The sequence below is a fragment of the Chelonoidis abingdonii genome, chromosome 4, assembly GCF_003597395.2.
Source record: "Chelonoidis abingdonii isolate Lonesome George chromosome 4, CheloAbing_2.0, whole genome shotgun sequence".
NCBI classification, from domain to species: domain Eukaryota; kingdom Metazoa; phylum Chordata; order Testudines; family Testudinidae; genus Chelonoidis; species Chelonoidis abingdonii.
This window is the reverse complement of record NC_133772.1, coordinates 16,801,788-16,817,827: the sequence shown is the minus strand read 5'-3', so window position 1 is coordinate 16,817,827 and position 16,040 is coordinate 16,801,788. Positions and strand designations below refer to the sequence as shown.

Here is a 16,040-nt window from a genome sequence, read left to right as displayed (position 1 = left end):
GCACATCCGGCTCTTCGGCGACAATTAGGCGGCGGGTCCCTCGGTCCCTCTTGGAGGGAAGGACCTGCCACTGAATTGCTGCCGAAGAATGAAGCAGAGTGGTGGAACTGCCGCCGATCGCAGCTTTTTTTTTTTTTTTTTGCTGCTTGGGGCGGCAAAAACCCTGGAGCTGGCCCTGAAAACAATCCAGAATACTTAACATTGTTGTTTTAGTTAAATAAAACAATTTAAATGTTTGTCTGGTGACGTTCTCCTCCTAATACAGCATGGCAAGAAAATCCTCCAAATATTAACGATTAACCTGTTGAACTGGAGATAGTTCACCTCCCAATGACTTCATAAATATCTGCTTCAATTACCTTTGGTAAATGAAATAACCAAACAATCATTCATTTTCTGACATAGCTGTAAAACTAATCTGAAAAGTTTTCAAAATAAATCATTGTTTAAAAATGTATAGCGTGTACCTTCTAAAAATGAAACCTACATCTATCTCTGAGTTGTGAAGAATATGCATTAACGTTATAACAACCAGCAAGAATGCACTTGTATGTTGAAAACCATGATTAAATCGAGTCTTCCTGACTAGTGATTTAAATTATGATTTAAATTAAATCCACCCTGCATTGACTCTTTAAAGAATGGGAGCAGCTAGTTTAGAACCCATCATTTTGTATGTTCAGTTGGAATTATGTTTTCCAGTGTATGCTACTTTGATCTTATCAACATTATATTTAATCTGTTTTGTCACTCTTTTGTGAGATCCCTTTAGAAGTCTTGAATTATTTTGTATCCTCTGCAAACTTTGCTACTTTATTGTTTTCCCCCTGTTCCACATTCATAATGAATGTGGAACAACATGGGGCCTGGTACAGATCCTTGGGGGACCCTGCTGTTTACCTCTCTCCATTGTGAAAACTGACCATTTATTCTTATTGTTTCCTATCTTTTAACCAGTTATTTACCTATGAGAGGAGCTTTCCTCTTATCCCATGACTGCTTAGTTAGCTTAAGTGCTATTGGTGTGGAATCTTGTTAAAGACTTTCTGAAAGTCCAAGTACACTATCAACTAGATCACACTTATCCATGTGCTGCTTGACACTCTTAGAGAATGGTAATAGATTGGTGAGGCATGATTTCCCTTTACAAAAGCCATGTTGACTCTTCCCCAACATATTGTGTTCATCTATGTCTGATAATTCTGTTCTGGACTATAGTTTGAACCAATTTGCCTGGTACTGAAGTTAGATTTTCCAGGCTGTAACTTCCAAGATTGCCTCTGGAGCCTCTTTTAAAAATTAGCATCACGTTGGCTATTCTCTGGTATGAATTTATTGTTTTGCATGGAGTAGTCTTCAGATCAACAGGATCATCTCCATAATTAGGAAGCAGGAGGATTTGGTATATACATTTTGGACTACTTGTCTCCTACTGTTTGCAACTCAATTTTTTGGCTGGGGCATGAAATCTCAAGAGTGAAACTGACTAGAAAAAAGTGAAACTGATCAGCCCACTTTTCACTGTCCAACCTGAGTGAAAACACAACCCAAACCATCACCAATAACAAAAGATTGCCCCTATCTTGCAATGACCTCTGCATAGGCAAAGCTCCCCTGCACTAATGTCATGGCAGGCTGGGGCCCCAGATGTTTAATTCTTCCCATTTTACTACTCCAGGCCCTAATCCTGATATCTAATCCACATGGGTGAACCCCTGGGCAGGGGCCCTCTACCATGATTCATAAAGGAATATTTACTAACCCAGGGAAAATTAGGTAGAAATGTCTTTAATGTTTTTCAGTAAACTGACAGGGTGCATGCATTTTTATCCTGCTTTTACTAAGTTTGTAAAGATAGGAGGCCTGGCAAGAGATGGCAGGGAAGAAAGGAGCAGTGTAGCGTGTCTCCCCCTTAAAGATTAAGAAAGCTTTCTGCAACACCCAGCCCTATCATAAACCCCACAACCCTCCCCCAGTACTGATCTCCCCACCGGTTTCCTGCTCAGAAGCACACATGGATTTACTAAAGTGTGGGGGGGGACTCTCGGAGAAGGGAGATCTGCCTTTTGCTTTTCCCCCTTAAAAAAAGCAAAGCCGAGAACCAGCAACAGCTGGCTAGGACTGTGTCTTGTGAAGCCACCTTAAGAGACTTCCTCCTCCTCTCTGGGATGGGGTGAGGCTGGCTGGGCTAGGCAGTAGCGTTGCCATGACAAGCATTTTCTTAAGCGAGCGCTGCTCGTGCAGGGTTCCCTCAGTTTGCAAAGGGCTGGCTCTGAAAACGGGGAGAAGAGAAAAACCAAACCCAAGCCTCCCCCCCTCCATCTGCTGATTAGCTTCGGTGCAGAGAGAGGTGTGGGCTTGCTGCTTTTTTTGTTTTCTTCTTAAAGACCTTCAGCGTTAAAGGACATTGGTCTCTTTCCAGCTTCCCTCCAAACTTTGGGAAGAGCAAAATCAAGCGCAGAGGAGTGGAAAAGGAAGGGCAGGGGGTGGAAAAGCAAATCCAGGAGTTTGGGGATCTTTTTTAACCCCTTCCCGTCCATGGAAATCCAGGGGGGTTTCCCCGCCCGTGGAAGGCTGGATTACTGGAGGCGGAGAGAAAGCAGCGAGAGCAGCCGCAGCCTATGAATTGATTCAGTCGTGCAAAGCCGTTGCATGGCCGCTCCCCCCGCCCGCAGCCTGCTCTTCGCCAGACTGAAGCGCCCCAACTTGGAGCAGCGGGGCGGGCGGTAATCCTCGGGCTGGAGGAGCCTGGCGTCCCAGGAGCACGGTAAGTGGTTTTTCCTGTTGTGCTGGCAGCGTTTAGCCTCTGCCAGTCCCCTTCCACCATGCACGGAGCTGCTGTTCCACGCAGGGGCAGGGGCTGGGATTTCTCTCTTTGGGGAGGGGGGGTGGCTGGCTGGCTGGCTTCCTCTCTGGCCGAGAAACAGGCACAGAATGGAAAACTGTTGCAAACATATTTTCCGTGTCTGTTTCTGTCTGCTTTGGTGCTAGTTGTCCGTAGAGCGAAAGGAGGCAGGAGAGAGACTATCACCCGGGGAGGCTGGAAAGCAGAGTTGTGTGTGTCTCAGCTCTCTCAAAGCGCTGGTTGCAGCAACACGAACAGCTTGGGGGGGAGGGAATTCCTTTCTCCACGGAAATCCAAGCTGGTGACTCGCCCTGCCATGCTTGCAAAAACAACCCCTGGGAGCCCTTGGGAGTTTGCACGTTATAATTAGCTGTGGAAAATTCAGGGAGTTCCCATAAGTGGAGCTGCCCTAAAACCGAGCGAAGAGCACTGTTGTCTGGGGGGAAGGGGAGGGCTTCTAGGAGAAGGTATCCGGGGAGCGGGGAAGGAATATTTGTAAAAATGGAAAGTGTTGTGCTGGTATGTGTTTAATCAGGCTTAGGAGGGTGACAGGGCTGGTTACTGGCTGGGTTGGTTGACGTCTTTATCAGATGCAGGGAGCCTGGGACAATTTTTATAGAGGGGAGCCTGAGAGCCATTGAACCCAACTGTAAACCCTGGATATAATAGAAACCACAAACCGCTTCAAGTCAGGGCGTGTGGTAGCAGCCTAGGACCAGGGGAACTTTCAGTTTTATGGAGGGGGACTGGGGCCCATAAGGCAGAAGCCTCTGGTCCCGATGAGTTGTTTTTTGGCAGGTTGGGGGGAACTTTCCCCTGGCTCCCTGGACTCAGATCTGATCAGCTGATGCAGCAGTATTTTTCATCCTCATTTTTTCTACCTTCCTTTCTTCTACCTGCTAATGTGTCTTGCACTAAGAGGCTCTTACTGAAAAGGGCAGGGAGGTGGTAGTGGAGCTAACTTCAGGCCAGCGTGGAAGATTTCTCAAAGGAGAACTGGGCGCTTGAGGAGTGTCGGGAGCTAGCGAGCCTGCCACTATGGAATAACCCATAGCTTAGACAGGAAAACAGGCAGTGTGTAATTCTGCTTACCTGCAGGCGGGTGCCTGCCTGGCTGTAGCAGACTACAAGTTCCCTGGGACAGGGGCTGTCTCTGGCTGTGTGCACTGGAAGCCTGAGCCTGGCTGGGGCCTCTGGGCACTATGGTATATAAATAACGGAAGGGGATGGGGGGTCCTTCCATCCGTCATCCTCGGCGCTAGCACAGTGACATGCTGCTTTATGGGTTGGGAGCACAGTGCCGGGTCTGTCACCCCTACTATTGAGCCTGGCTTCATCTGAAAGGGGGAGCTCATTGCCCTGCCTCTCCTAACCCCCACCCACTGGGAGGGCTGCCAGGCACATGGGGAAAGTGCCAGCTAATTGGGTGGGGTGTGAGGGGATGGGGTCAGAGAAACATTTTGCTACCCCTAAGGAACCCCCCAGTGTCTAGTCTATAGGAGGATTTGCCAGGGAAGCAACAGGACACAGTGGTGTGGCTGGGATGCTGTGCTGGGAACATGTGCTCCAAGGGCTCTCTTGCTGCTAGGGAGGGTGTCAGCTGGTTCCGCCACTGCAGAGTTCATTCATCAGAGAGATGACTGGGGGCACTGTGTGTGTGTGGGGGGGGGGGGCGTTTTGCCCTCCCTGCTTGCACATGATCCTGCTGTGTCGCAGCCTGGCATGCTGTGTTGCAGCAGGTGGGATGGGGATGCTTTTAAGGAACAAACAGGTCAGGGGAAGCGGGCTCAGCCAGGAGCCAGCAGGTTGCCCCACATCTTAGCAAGAGACATTGGGGGGTGGGAGCGGCTCCTGGGGGTGCAATGATGACAGGCATGAGGATAGGATGGAATGGGTGGAGGGAGAGGCCGTTGTCTCCATCCCTCCAAAGCCAAGGAGGAATTGCACACTGTAGAGTACAGAGATGAGGGGCAGAACAGGCCAGCTCAGGCCACCGAACTGGCTCAGCCTGATTTCCAACAGGTGCCAAGATCTGGCTTAGCTCTCTTTTCAGAAGGGTGGGGTGCTACCTCCTTGCTCCCCTCAGATCTCCAATAGGGGGCCATAGGCAGGGTTCCATCCCAGGGGGATACCAGCAATGACTATGGGGAGAGAGTATGGGGCCTATGCTGGCAGCAGAGCTAAACTATTCCTGATGCGGGATGGGAGATGGCCAGAGGTGGCTTCAGGGGGCACACCTCTCCTTTATGCCACTCAATGGAGAGGATCCCACGCTTGCAGCAGGGTGCTCTGGGGCCCCCTGGGCTGGCTGGGTTCAAGCCCTGCAGTTTGACCCCACTGATCCATTGTGCTGGAGTGGGTGGGCAAGGAATTGAAGGCGCCTCCCCCCTGGCCTGCAGCACCCAGGCAATCCTGGTTGACTCTCCGCCAGCCTCGTGGCAGGTGGGAAGGAAGAAAACTCCAGCCGGGGAGACTCCCGTCTGTTATTACACTTTTCCTTGGGAGAGCTGCAGTCATACACCTCCCTCCGGCTGCTGCTGCTTGATGTCTGGGTGGGTCTTGCTGACCTTGTTAGACTGCCCGTGGGGTCACAGGGAGCATCACCATCTGGATTCCCCCATGTCCCTCTGTTGCTCAGGAGGGGTCACCCATATGTCTTGTCTGGGGTGGCTGGCTGCATGCAGCTGCAGGATGGATAGATTCATTAGACTGGCGTGGGATGGGCGGTGTGCATCTTTCCCCTCTGGAGTGCTGATCCTGAGCAATCTTTCTTGCAATCTCTTGGCTGGGTGATGCTGACCCGTGTGGAATGGAACCATTGGCACTGTTGCTGGTCACTGTTAGGGAAGGACTGAAATAGCTGTGGGGCGGGGGCTGCAGGTTGGGGTTGAGGTGAACTGTCTGGCAGGGTTGCGTGGGAGTTCAGGACTGAAATAGTGGGGGGAAGAAGGGGAGGGAAGAGCATCAGGTGTGCTGTGAGGCAGCAAGCGTTGAGGTGCCCTGGTAGGGCTATGTGAGCACTCAGCTCTGGAACAGGCAGGGATGTCACAAGTGTATTGGGAGAACCAAGCTGGAGTAGCACAGGGCAGAAATGCAGGTGGATGAGCTGGTCCTGGACTAGCAGGATGTGTTTCAGGGTGGGATTGTGGTGCATTGGCAGTGCTATATGGGCGCAGTTTGCTCCATGCTATGCCGGGCTCTATCGCTCCCTCCCTCCTGTCTCTTCCCATCCATCAGATCAAATTAAAATAAGCAAATAAAGCAGCAGGAAAAGCTGGATTGCAGCCCACATGGCTGGCAGACAAATGACTGAGAATAAGTACTCTTCTGGCTCTTATCTCTCCCCTCTCTGCCCCAGCATCCTTTTTGCTTCTTGGTCCTGTGCTCTGTAGGTTTGGAGCATTCTTCTGTCACACTGAGCATCTGGTTTGAATCTGCATGCTTTGTGGATTGGTTCTTCTTGTTACACAGCTGGGAGGAATGTGCAGCAGGAGCAAGGCCCCCTGTGCTCAGTTCACAGGCTCACTAACCTGCCCCAACCCTTGCTTTTCACTTGAGGGTCTCCTTGCTTGCTGAAGGTCTCCTTGCAGCTCAAAGAATTAGAGGGAGCTTCTGTGGGGGAGGTTGAAATCTGGGTGGTCCCTCCCTGCTTGGCAGAGGCAAATTCTGACCAGAACTGAAAAGTAAAGGGGAAGGGTGTGGGAGCTGGTACAATGGGTTATTGTCCTTGTGTCTCTGGGGCCCTGGGCTTGAATGGGGCTTAGATCATAAACAACACTAGTTTGCTAAAGTCGATGGGATTTTTGTCTGCAATGCAACACACCGCATTAGAGTATACCATGATTGTCAAGAGTCGGTGCTGGAGAGGAATTGCAGTGAGTGCGTGGAGCTACAGGCTGGGATTGAGGTAGATCACCAGAGCTTGGGACTGGAATAGTAGGGGGGGTTGCAAGTCAGGCTTGAGGGGTGTGGAGAGCCTGGGGTTGGAACAGCAGTGTGGGAGGACTGGGTCAGGCTCAAGATGCGTCGACCAAGTATTGGGGGGAGTCCAGGGCTGGAAAATGAATGGGGTGGAGGGTCAGGATGGCAGCCCGTCAGCACAGCCAGGCAGGAGGACTGGAAGAGCAGGGCAGGAGCTGGGTGTGGTGGCAGTATTTTGCAGGCTGCCTCTGCTCTGCCTGGCTCCAATCAGTGCCCTCAATCCTTCACTTCTCTGAGCACTGAAATGCACCTAAATATTGAATGAGAGAGGCCAACAACCCCGCTGCCCTCACATCCCAGTCAGAATCAGTGGCATGAAACTCCCTTCAAGTGCCAGCCACCAATGAGGTGCTGCTGTGACCTCTGACCTGGCTGCTGGGTGACTCCCTCAGGAAGTTGCAAGGTAAGATACAAGAAAGGGACAATTTGGGGGTGGGGTGGGGGTGGGGGCAGGACAGCACTATCTCTGGGTCTTGGCTTGGGGGGTGATTGTGGGTTTCTTTCTTTCTGCTGGCTTGTTGGAGGCCGTGCGTAGGGAATCCTCTCAGCTCCTGTAGAGTGTCCGACAACCCCAGAGCCTTTCCTGAAACCGGTTGTGATGCCCCTTGACCCTTGCTGAGTTCACCATAGGACACCTGTCACCATGGTATCTAGATGTTGGTTTGTGGCAGGTAGAGGAACCCTCTTTTTGGATTCCCAGCAAATGAACAGCCCAGCTGTGCCAGGATTGGCATGAAAGGTGTCTGGTGGGGAAGGGGACTTTTGCCATCTGTGCAGGGCATGCTCCTGGCATGACTTGCCCAGAACTGAGCAGGGAAATGCCCTGCCAGGCTACTGCGCTCTGGGTGGAGTGGTGAGAGGCAGCAGACTGACTGCTTTGGAGATCAATCCTCTGCATCCATGGAGCAGTGGCAGAGTGAGCATCCCCTGGGCTCTGAGCTGGAGGCCCTGCCTCTCTCCCCAGGGCAGATGGGAGTTCCATGTCCAGTCTGTTCAGCCAGTGATGCCCCTGCTGAGGCTGCAGTGTTGTGACATTGGCACCAGTCTGGCTAGGTCTGCACTAATACCCCTGCTGCGAGCACTCCTGGGGGAAGGAGTGGGGGTGGGAGAGATCAGGGAAGGGTCTTTGATGGCAGCAGGAAGGGGCGAAGGTTACTTGGTGATACTGAGAGCCAGACATATCTCTCCTTCCCACTCCAGACTAAACATGTGTCCTTCCAAGTGGGAATTCCCTGCTCTCTTAGTCTGTAAATCCAGGTGTCGGGCTGCAGATCTGCCTGTTGTCAGCATGCCCAGGGACTTGTCTGTCCCAGGCAACCCAGAGGTCCCACCAGGGCTATTCTTGTGGCAGCATTGGGAGTCCTAGTGCAGACAGGCGGCTGGCACCCAGCAGCACGTTAATCACTGGGTCCTCGAGACTGGCATGAAGCAGGTGACTGAAGCTCCAGTGCCTGTTCTACACTAGCTCTCCCACTGGCAAAGGCAGAGGGAGATTTGAGTGGAGGAAGGACTCCTGTAGCTGCAGCAGAGGAGAGCGAAGCCAGCGTGCAGGAGAAGGCAGGGAGGGACTGCGCTATTGTCCTCTGGGTAGGAAGAAACTGGGTGGAGCAGCTGCTGTGAATGGAGCTCGCTCCTACTCTTCCTCCCCAAGAGTGCAGTTCCCAGAGGCCCTAGGCTGCAGGGTTGCCTGCTGTAGATGAGCCTTCTCCACATTTTCTGTTGGCCTAGCTCCATGCACAGGAGCAGCTGGAGGCATCCTGATGGCTCTGTTCTAGAGTGACCAGGTAGCAAATGTGAAAAATTGGGATGGGGTGGGGGATAGTAGGCAGGACTGTCCCTACAAAATCAGGACATATGGTCACTCTACTTTGTGCCTGCCTTGTCCTCCCTTGACAGGGGAGGAGGATCTGTTGTCTGTCCTTGTCTACAAAGCCCCTATCCCCTTGTGGGCCTGATTCCAAAAGTGGTACTCTTGTAGTGCACCTTGTAGTAACTCTGCCATCCAACCCACGTGGAGCAGGTGGCCAGTGCACCAGCAGCTGCTAGCATAGTATGTGCTTGCATGTCCCCCAGTGCTGTAGTCACAAGTGGGGCTGATGTGGTGGTAACAGTACTGGGGAAATATAGCCTGGGCTAGGCCTGTTTGGTTTCTCCAGTGTCTGCCTTTTCCTCCTCCCACTGCTCACCTTGCATCTGAATGAGCTGTGGGAAGGGGGTGCTGTACATCTCTCTGGGGACCTGGAATGGGGACATGTTTAGAGGAGATGTATGGGCTGGCTGCATCTAATCCTGCTGTCTCCTAGGCAGGGCCTTTCTGCATGAGCAATATCCTGAACTCAGCCATCAGTGTAGCAGCACTAGTCTTGGGGGCCCAAAGTGCTGATGAGGGTGTGCCAAGGTTTGCACTGAGTGGACTAGTCAGCAATTGTTACTCATAAAGACCCCCTGAATGCCATCATCTGCGCTAAGGGTCAGTACTGTTGCATGGACACCAGTCGCTGGCTGAGTTTTATCCCTGAGCATAGACAAGACCTGTGTCTGCTTTAGTAGGAGGCAGGTTTGGGGGAGCAAAGCTTCTTTGACCCCATTTTCCTTTTGCTCCCCCGGGCTCCACAAGGCTGTTTCTCTTTAGGCCAGTCAACTGCAAAATAAGATGTCTGGGAGGCCCCAGTACAACATGAGTTCTCTGGTTAACGTTGCAAAAATGGGCCTGACAGTGTTTTCTCATCCCTGCTCCAGCCCCAGGCTCTCCATAGCTGGAATGCTATTAGGGGAGATGATTACATCCCACTTACTGAGCTGGTCTTGGCAGCACTGGGGAGCTTCTGTTTTGTAACGGCATCCCCCAGCAGGCTTGCCCAGCGATGCCAGTGATGTTCTTCCACTCCCTGTTGCTCCATTTTGTGTGACTTCCTCTGCACCCATCTGTCCTTCCTGCCCGTTCTCTCTTCTTTCTACTCTCCTGTCTCTTGTACACAGCTCTGGGAAGGGCCAGCCAGGACTGCAGCATGTCTGGACAAATGCTGCTCCTCCCAGCCGGGGAAGGCTGCCCTCCGCTCTTCCATGTACCTACATAGTTCTAGGAATGTTAGCTGCAGGGGGCAGGTTCAGATAAAAGAAGTTGGGGCTAAATCTCCTCGCAGGTTGCAGAGGAGGAGGACCAACACAGTGGCCCAGCTATGCTGATTCTCTGCCCTGGGTGGATCTAGCAGTTCTGATCGAACTTGTTACCTGCTGCATCAACAAAGCCCTCACGGTTGTTTTTATATGTAGGCAAGAGAAGCCACGTGGGAGGGAGCAGAGTGGCAAGGGATTGGTACCTGCTTGGTGAGTTTCCCCTGCTGGGGATTCGAAGGTAACAGAGATCCCAGGACCAATGACAGGAAATTGCCATTTAAATACAATGAATGCACCCTCCTCTGGCTTTGGGAATTCCTGGACTGGGGGAAGAATTTCCTGCCCCATAGACCTCGCCGTAGCCTGATATTTCTAATACAGGAGCACCCTGAGGCTCCAAGGGAGATTGCACGGCAGCCAGTGCACTGGGCCCCAAACACATAAGCAAGAGACACTTCTGGCCCAATGAAGATCTGGTAGCCCGGGCTTCAGTATGGGCTAGCTGCCTGAGTAATTGGCTTGTCCAGAATCCCAGACTAGCTTATGCAGCCTACTCTGCTGCCGCTTTACTGCTCTTGTGCTACTAGATCAAAGCTACTTGGGTAGGTCTACACCTGCTGCCATCCCACTTCTAACTGCAGTGTAGACATGCCCCAAGTGACTAGCCCAGGGAATCTGAGCCAGAGCTGGGAACTAAACCCAGTTCACTTCAATTCCAGGCCAGTGCCTTGGGCACAAACCAGCCTGCCTCGCCTCTGGTTTTATCTCTCTTCTTGCCATTCACCCTCCTAAACTTCCTAGCAGGGTTTGCCACTGATGTTGCTGGTACCAGTACCTGAAGTGCTGAGAAGCTCCTTCACAGAAGATGTCCTTAATAGACCTAGTGGATAATCTGTGTCCTTGGAGGTGGTGGTGGGGATGTCTGATAGTTACACAGCATGTCATTCCAAAGGTCCTGAATAGAGATGGTCTGAAAACCAGAAAAATTCCTGAAATTTCAAAATTGGTTCAATTTGAAGGGCTCAAAAGGGAACCGTTCCCATGCCCAGATTTTCTTTAAATGTCTGTTTTTTTAATCCAGTTTAGTTTTGATGCTTTCTAGATCAGCGCTTGTATTGCAGATTGTGCATGGGAGGAGCTGGGGATGGCCTGAGAGAGGCTGTTGACTGCACATGGTGGGGACCTGCAGGGAAGAGGGGGTGCCATGTTGGAAGCTGGGGGGAATAAGAGGTTCAAAGTGAACATGCTAGAGACCTGTGAGATGGGAGAAAGGGTTCAGATGGCAGCTGGGGAGGGCAGGAATGTAGGGGATGGGGAAAAGGGATATTTACGCCAAGGATGGGGAGAAAATTGAGTGGGTAACACTGTCTCCCAGAAGGAGCAGGGCTGTACTGTTGTGCTGGAGGTGTGGGGGGGAAAGGGGAGATCAATCGGAACGTCTGAAGATGGCACATGGTGGTGCCAGGGCTCTACTAGCCTGCCCAAAGTCTGTAGTTTACATGCATCTGAAGAAGTGGGTTTTTTACCCACAAAAGCTTATGTCCAAATAAATCTTAGTCTTTAAGGTGCCACCGGACTCCTTGTTGTTTTTGTAATTCACCAAACACCGTTGGCCAGTCCCAGGCTCTCTGCAGCAGCCTCTGATGTTTACCCAGGGTGCAGTGTCCCAGTTGCAGGTCCTGTCTCAGTGTTTTCCCTCCGTTCCAACTGGCTGCAGCAGCTGCATTCCCTGGCATCCCCTGCAAGGGCTTTCTGAGGCTGAACTCATAAAACATCTGACTTTGATGCTGTTTTAATTAGTTGCTTTTGGCGTTAGTGTGCAGGGATAACAGAGTTTCCATAGACTTATAAACCTGCCCCTCTATTTGTTTTTTCTTTAATCAAGGCTTTTTTTGCAGTGGGCAAAGGCTTGAGATGCACAATACACCACAGCCATTGGCTCTGTGTGGTACAACAGTCACCCCTGGACAACAGCGGATTAGATACTTTGCCTTCTGCAGCATCCTGTGTCTGAGGATTGCATAGCTCTTGGGAGGCTTAACTCATTCTTGTCTACCATCACCCTTGGGTGTAGGGAGTCAGCGTTCTGTTTTACAAATGGGGAAACTGAGGCACAGAGATGGGAAGTGGTTTGCCCAAAGTCTCACAGCAGATCAGTGGCAGAGCTGGGAAGAGAACCCAGGTCTCAGTAGATCCCAATATCATCCTCCCAGCCAATTTTTCAGGCTCTTCAATCCTGCAATAGTGAATGGAAAGGAGGTGTAGCTGGTGTCTTGGATTCAACTTTTCACCCCTCTGTGCCTCGATTTCCCCACCTGTACGATGAGGATGCTGCTGCTTTACCTTCCATGGAAGTGGGATTGGATTGTAGGGGTGGGTTGGTTAGTATTTGTAAAGGACTTTGTAGATGGAAACCCTTAAGGAGGGTTTATTCCACACACTAATCAATGTCAAAACTAATCATCTACCCATGGTCCCTGGAATCAACTCCTGACCCACTCTTAACGCAAGTGACCTGCACATGCATGTGACATAAGGCTGGGGCCATGATGATAGGGCTGCAGATGTCCAATCAGGGCTTGCAGGCAATTCTATTAGCTATCCAGGGTGATGGCAGTTGCTCTGGGGGCCCTTCACAGGGCTGAGTGGGGACTCCATTTGGGCCCTTGCCGTCAAGAGTCCTTTGCTGATAGCAGCAGGTTATGGGGAGTGGACAGGCCACGTGGGCCAGTGTGGAGAACACAGCACAGATTCTGGACACCTGACTTTTCTGCGGAGTTTAGGACAGTTGCTTCCTCCCTCTGCCTCATTTTCCCTCACACCTTTGCCGGTCTGGTCTGATCTGTTTAGACTGTAAGCTATTTGAGACAGGGATTGTCTCCCGCTATATATACGCACAGCGCTGAGCACAGCGAGGCCCTGTTCTCTGCATAGGTGCTATTGTAAATGAAATAAGGTGCATGTTTATTTCCAGAATGAAGGCAAGTCCAGTTACTCCAAGAACAAATTCCAACTGACATCAGGAGGGTGGATGGTTTAGCACCTTCCTGTAATCCAATTACCTTTTACCATGTGGAAGATCCACTTAGAGAAGTTGAACCCACCCCTGGATCGACCTTTCTGTACCAAATAGCCCAGGCTTGAAGGCGACCTTGCAGGCAACCTGTCAACATCCCCTTCCTACCCCTGAAACTGACTGCAGTGATGGTGCAAGTGGCTATAAGTTTTGTCCTCCCCACTCCCTCCCTCCTCATGTCAGTGCCGCTTGTTGGTGGAAGCAGCAGCGCATCAGCTGGGAGTCTGAGTAGGAACAGCTGTCAGAAATGGTAAGGAGCTTTCTGAATTCTTAATTCAGGCGATGATTTCATGTTTCTCTGTGTCTCGCTTGAAGCACATGCTCAGAAGCATGGAGTGTGGGTTGGTTTTTTTTAGAGAAATTGAGCTATGCCTTCCAAGGAGCTATGCTGATTTACACCAGCTGAAATCAAGCTGAGGATTTGGTCCACTTACTGCATTCTGTGCTGATGGGGCAGGGGGAACTGTGTGTTGAATGTATATGGCAGAGAAATGAGTCTGTTTGTTCTCAGCAATCAGGGACTCTTTGGGCACGTCTACACAGCTGATGGTGATTTAATGTGGCTGGGTAGTTGTAGCTCCCAGCACTGTAGTTTCACCCCCGTGAGGGAAGAAAGTTTCAGCACTGTAAGCGGCAGTGTAGGCAAGGCCTTTAGAAATGCAGGGCTGGAAGGGACCTCAAGAGGTCCTCTAGTCCAGCACCCTGCGCTGAAACAGGACCAAGCAAACCTGGACTGTCCCTCACAGGTTTGTCCAACCTGTTAGTAAAAACCTCAAATCGGGGGGATTCTACAACCTCCCTTGGAAGCCTATTCCACTGCTTAACTATCTCTATAGTGAGAATTTTTCATAATATCTAACCTAAATCTCTCTTGCTGCAAATAAAACTCATTAGTACTTGTCCTACCTTCAGCGGACATGGAGAACAATTGATCCCTGGGCTTTTTATTACAGCCCTTGAGACTAACTATGCCCAGTTTTCTAAACCTTTCCTCACATAAAACCTGACCTAAACCCTTTAGCCATCTTTGCTAAAGTGTGGCACCCAGAACTGGACCCAGCTGGCAAATAACACCCAACCGCATCTATAGCCAGTGTGGGACAGTGCTTCTCCAACTCCTCTTTGCAACTCCGCTCAGGCCTGTTCTGCCAGGGCTGTTCTAGGCTTTGGAATTGACTATAGCAACTCCACTAGGCTGAGCACTGTACAGGTACACCAGGGGTCGGCAACCTTTCGGAAGTGCTGTACCAAGTCTTTATTTAGTCACCCTAATTTTAGGTTTCGCGTGCCGGTAATACATTTTAATGTTTTTTAGGTCTCTCTATAAGCCTATAATATATAACTAAACTATTGTTGTATGTAAAGTAAATAAAGTTTTCAAAATGTTTAAGAAGCTTCATTTAAAATTAAATTAAAATGCAGAGCCCCCTGGACCGGTTGCCAGGACCCAGGCAGTGTGAGTGTCACTGAAAATCAGCTTGTGTGCCGCCTTCGGCATGCGTGCCATAGGTTGCCTACCCCTGAGGTACACAGAAGAATGCCTGCCTGGAAGAGCTTACGATCAGAACAGAAAAGACAGACAAGGTGGGAGAAAAGAGAGATTTTTACAGATAACAGATTTAAGTGAGTTTCCTGAGGTTATCCAGGAAGTTTATGGCAGTGCTAGGAATCAAACCCAGATCTCTAGAGTCCCAGGCCAGTGCCTTAAACACGAGATCAGCCTGCACCCCTCTCTCTGCTTGCTCTGGGGAGTGTTGCCTTTAGTCCCCAGGGCTGCCAGTACTGTGTGTAGTGGAGGAATCAGAGTGGGACTAGGATGCTGCTCCATACAGATTGGTTCCTTGGCCCACTCTCTGCCCTGAAGCTGGGGGAAGTGGTAATAGGAAGCAGCATTTCTGAAACCTCCTTCCATGCCAACGGTCAGAACAGAGAGATCCACTCACTGGCTCCTTGATTCCCAAGTTTAAAAATAAGCCTGCTGGCCCTTGGAATGATGAGACTTCATATCTGTTATGAGCACTCCAGCCCTGGAGCTGCATGCGGGGCTGGTAGAGAATCTGAAAAGCCAGGGAGGGGCTGGAGGAAGTGGGAACCCCCGTGTGTTGGCAAGGGACCCTGGATTTCCTTCCCATCTCCTGGGTGTTTGGGTCTGAACTAAAGCGCACGTCCTTGCAACTTTCTTAAAGGCCCCGCAGTGACTCCTGAGTGACCTTTGCTCTTTCTTTGAGCACAACTTGGATCTAGTGATCAGATTTTCAGGTCTGTCTCAGATTTCGGACAAGGTGCCTGACTTTGCAGAACAGGATTTCCCAGGAGACGTGTTAAAGACCCCACTGTAACTGCTGAAGCTCTCCTGTCCCCGTGTCCCATGGATATAAAAGACAGGCCCCTTTCCTCTGCTTCTTCCCAATCACCCCCATGCTTCTCTGCGCTGACTGCCATCTGTCCCATTAACCCCAGTTGTATCCATGTGCCCCACTCCCTGGTCTCTCATTGTTTGCCAGTGCAGCTTGCTGACATCAAATGCCAGAGCTCAAAACTGAGATTTCTGCAAACTTTTCACTCTGCCCCACAACCCGTTTCCTCTTCTACCATCTCATCGCTGCAAGAGACTTAAAATTGTTTAAAGTTTAACTGTCATGCCCCTTGTGTGTGCAGGGCATCACAGCCTGTGCTCGTCTCTTATCTCTCCCCTGGCACTAACTACTGAAAGCAATCCAGGGATTGCTTTAACACTTAGCTGTTGTGAGCAAATCTGGGGCCTGCCGAGAAGATGCCATTAAACTGAGACGAGTAACTTTTCCTGACCCACCTCCTGATTCTCCTCTTGTGCTAGTGTAAATCGGCAGTAATTCCACTGTAGCCAATAGAACAAAAGGGAGAGAGTTGGCCCTGCTGTGTGCTTTCTTGCTGTGCATTCCAGTTCGCTTCCTAAAGAGAAGAACCAGAACCCCAGGCCTGAGGTTTCTGATCTCAACTGTCTGACCACTTATGCTGGACTCCACTTCCAGACTCCACTTG

General features: G+C 50.7%; 1 protein-coding gene across 4 annotated transcripts in view; it reads left to right on the top strand.

Moving 5' to 3' along the window:
• Positions 1 to 2,194: 2,194 nt before the first annotated feature.
• The window catches only part of ATP2B4 (ATPase plasma membrane Ca2+ transporting 4), a 106,749-nt gene continuing 92,903 nt past the window's right edge, over positions 2,195 to 16,040 (top strand). The window contains exons 1-2 of one of the 4 annotated variants that reach the window (XM_032785816.2): positions 2,199 to 2,767; positions 7,158 to 7,229. The gene's annotated coding sequence lies outside the window, so the exon portion shown is untranslated. Of the gene's footprint in view, positions 2,768 to 7,157; positions 7,230 to 16,040 lie in introns of all 4 variants that reach the window. The other 3 variants (XM_032785818.2, XM_032785819.2, XM_032785815.2) reach the window with 3 other exon arrangements.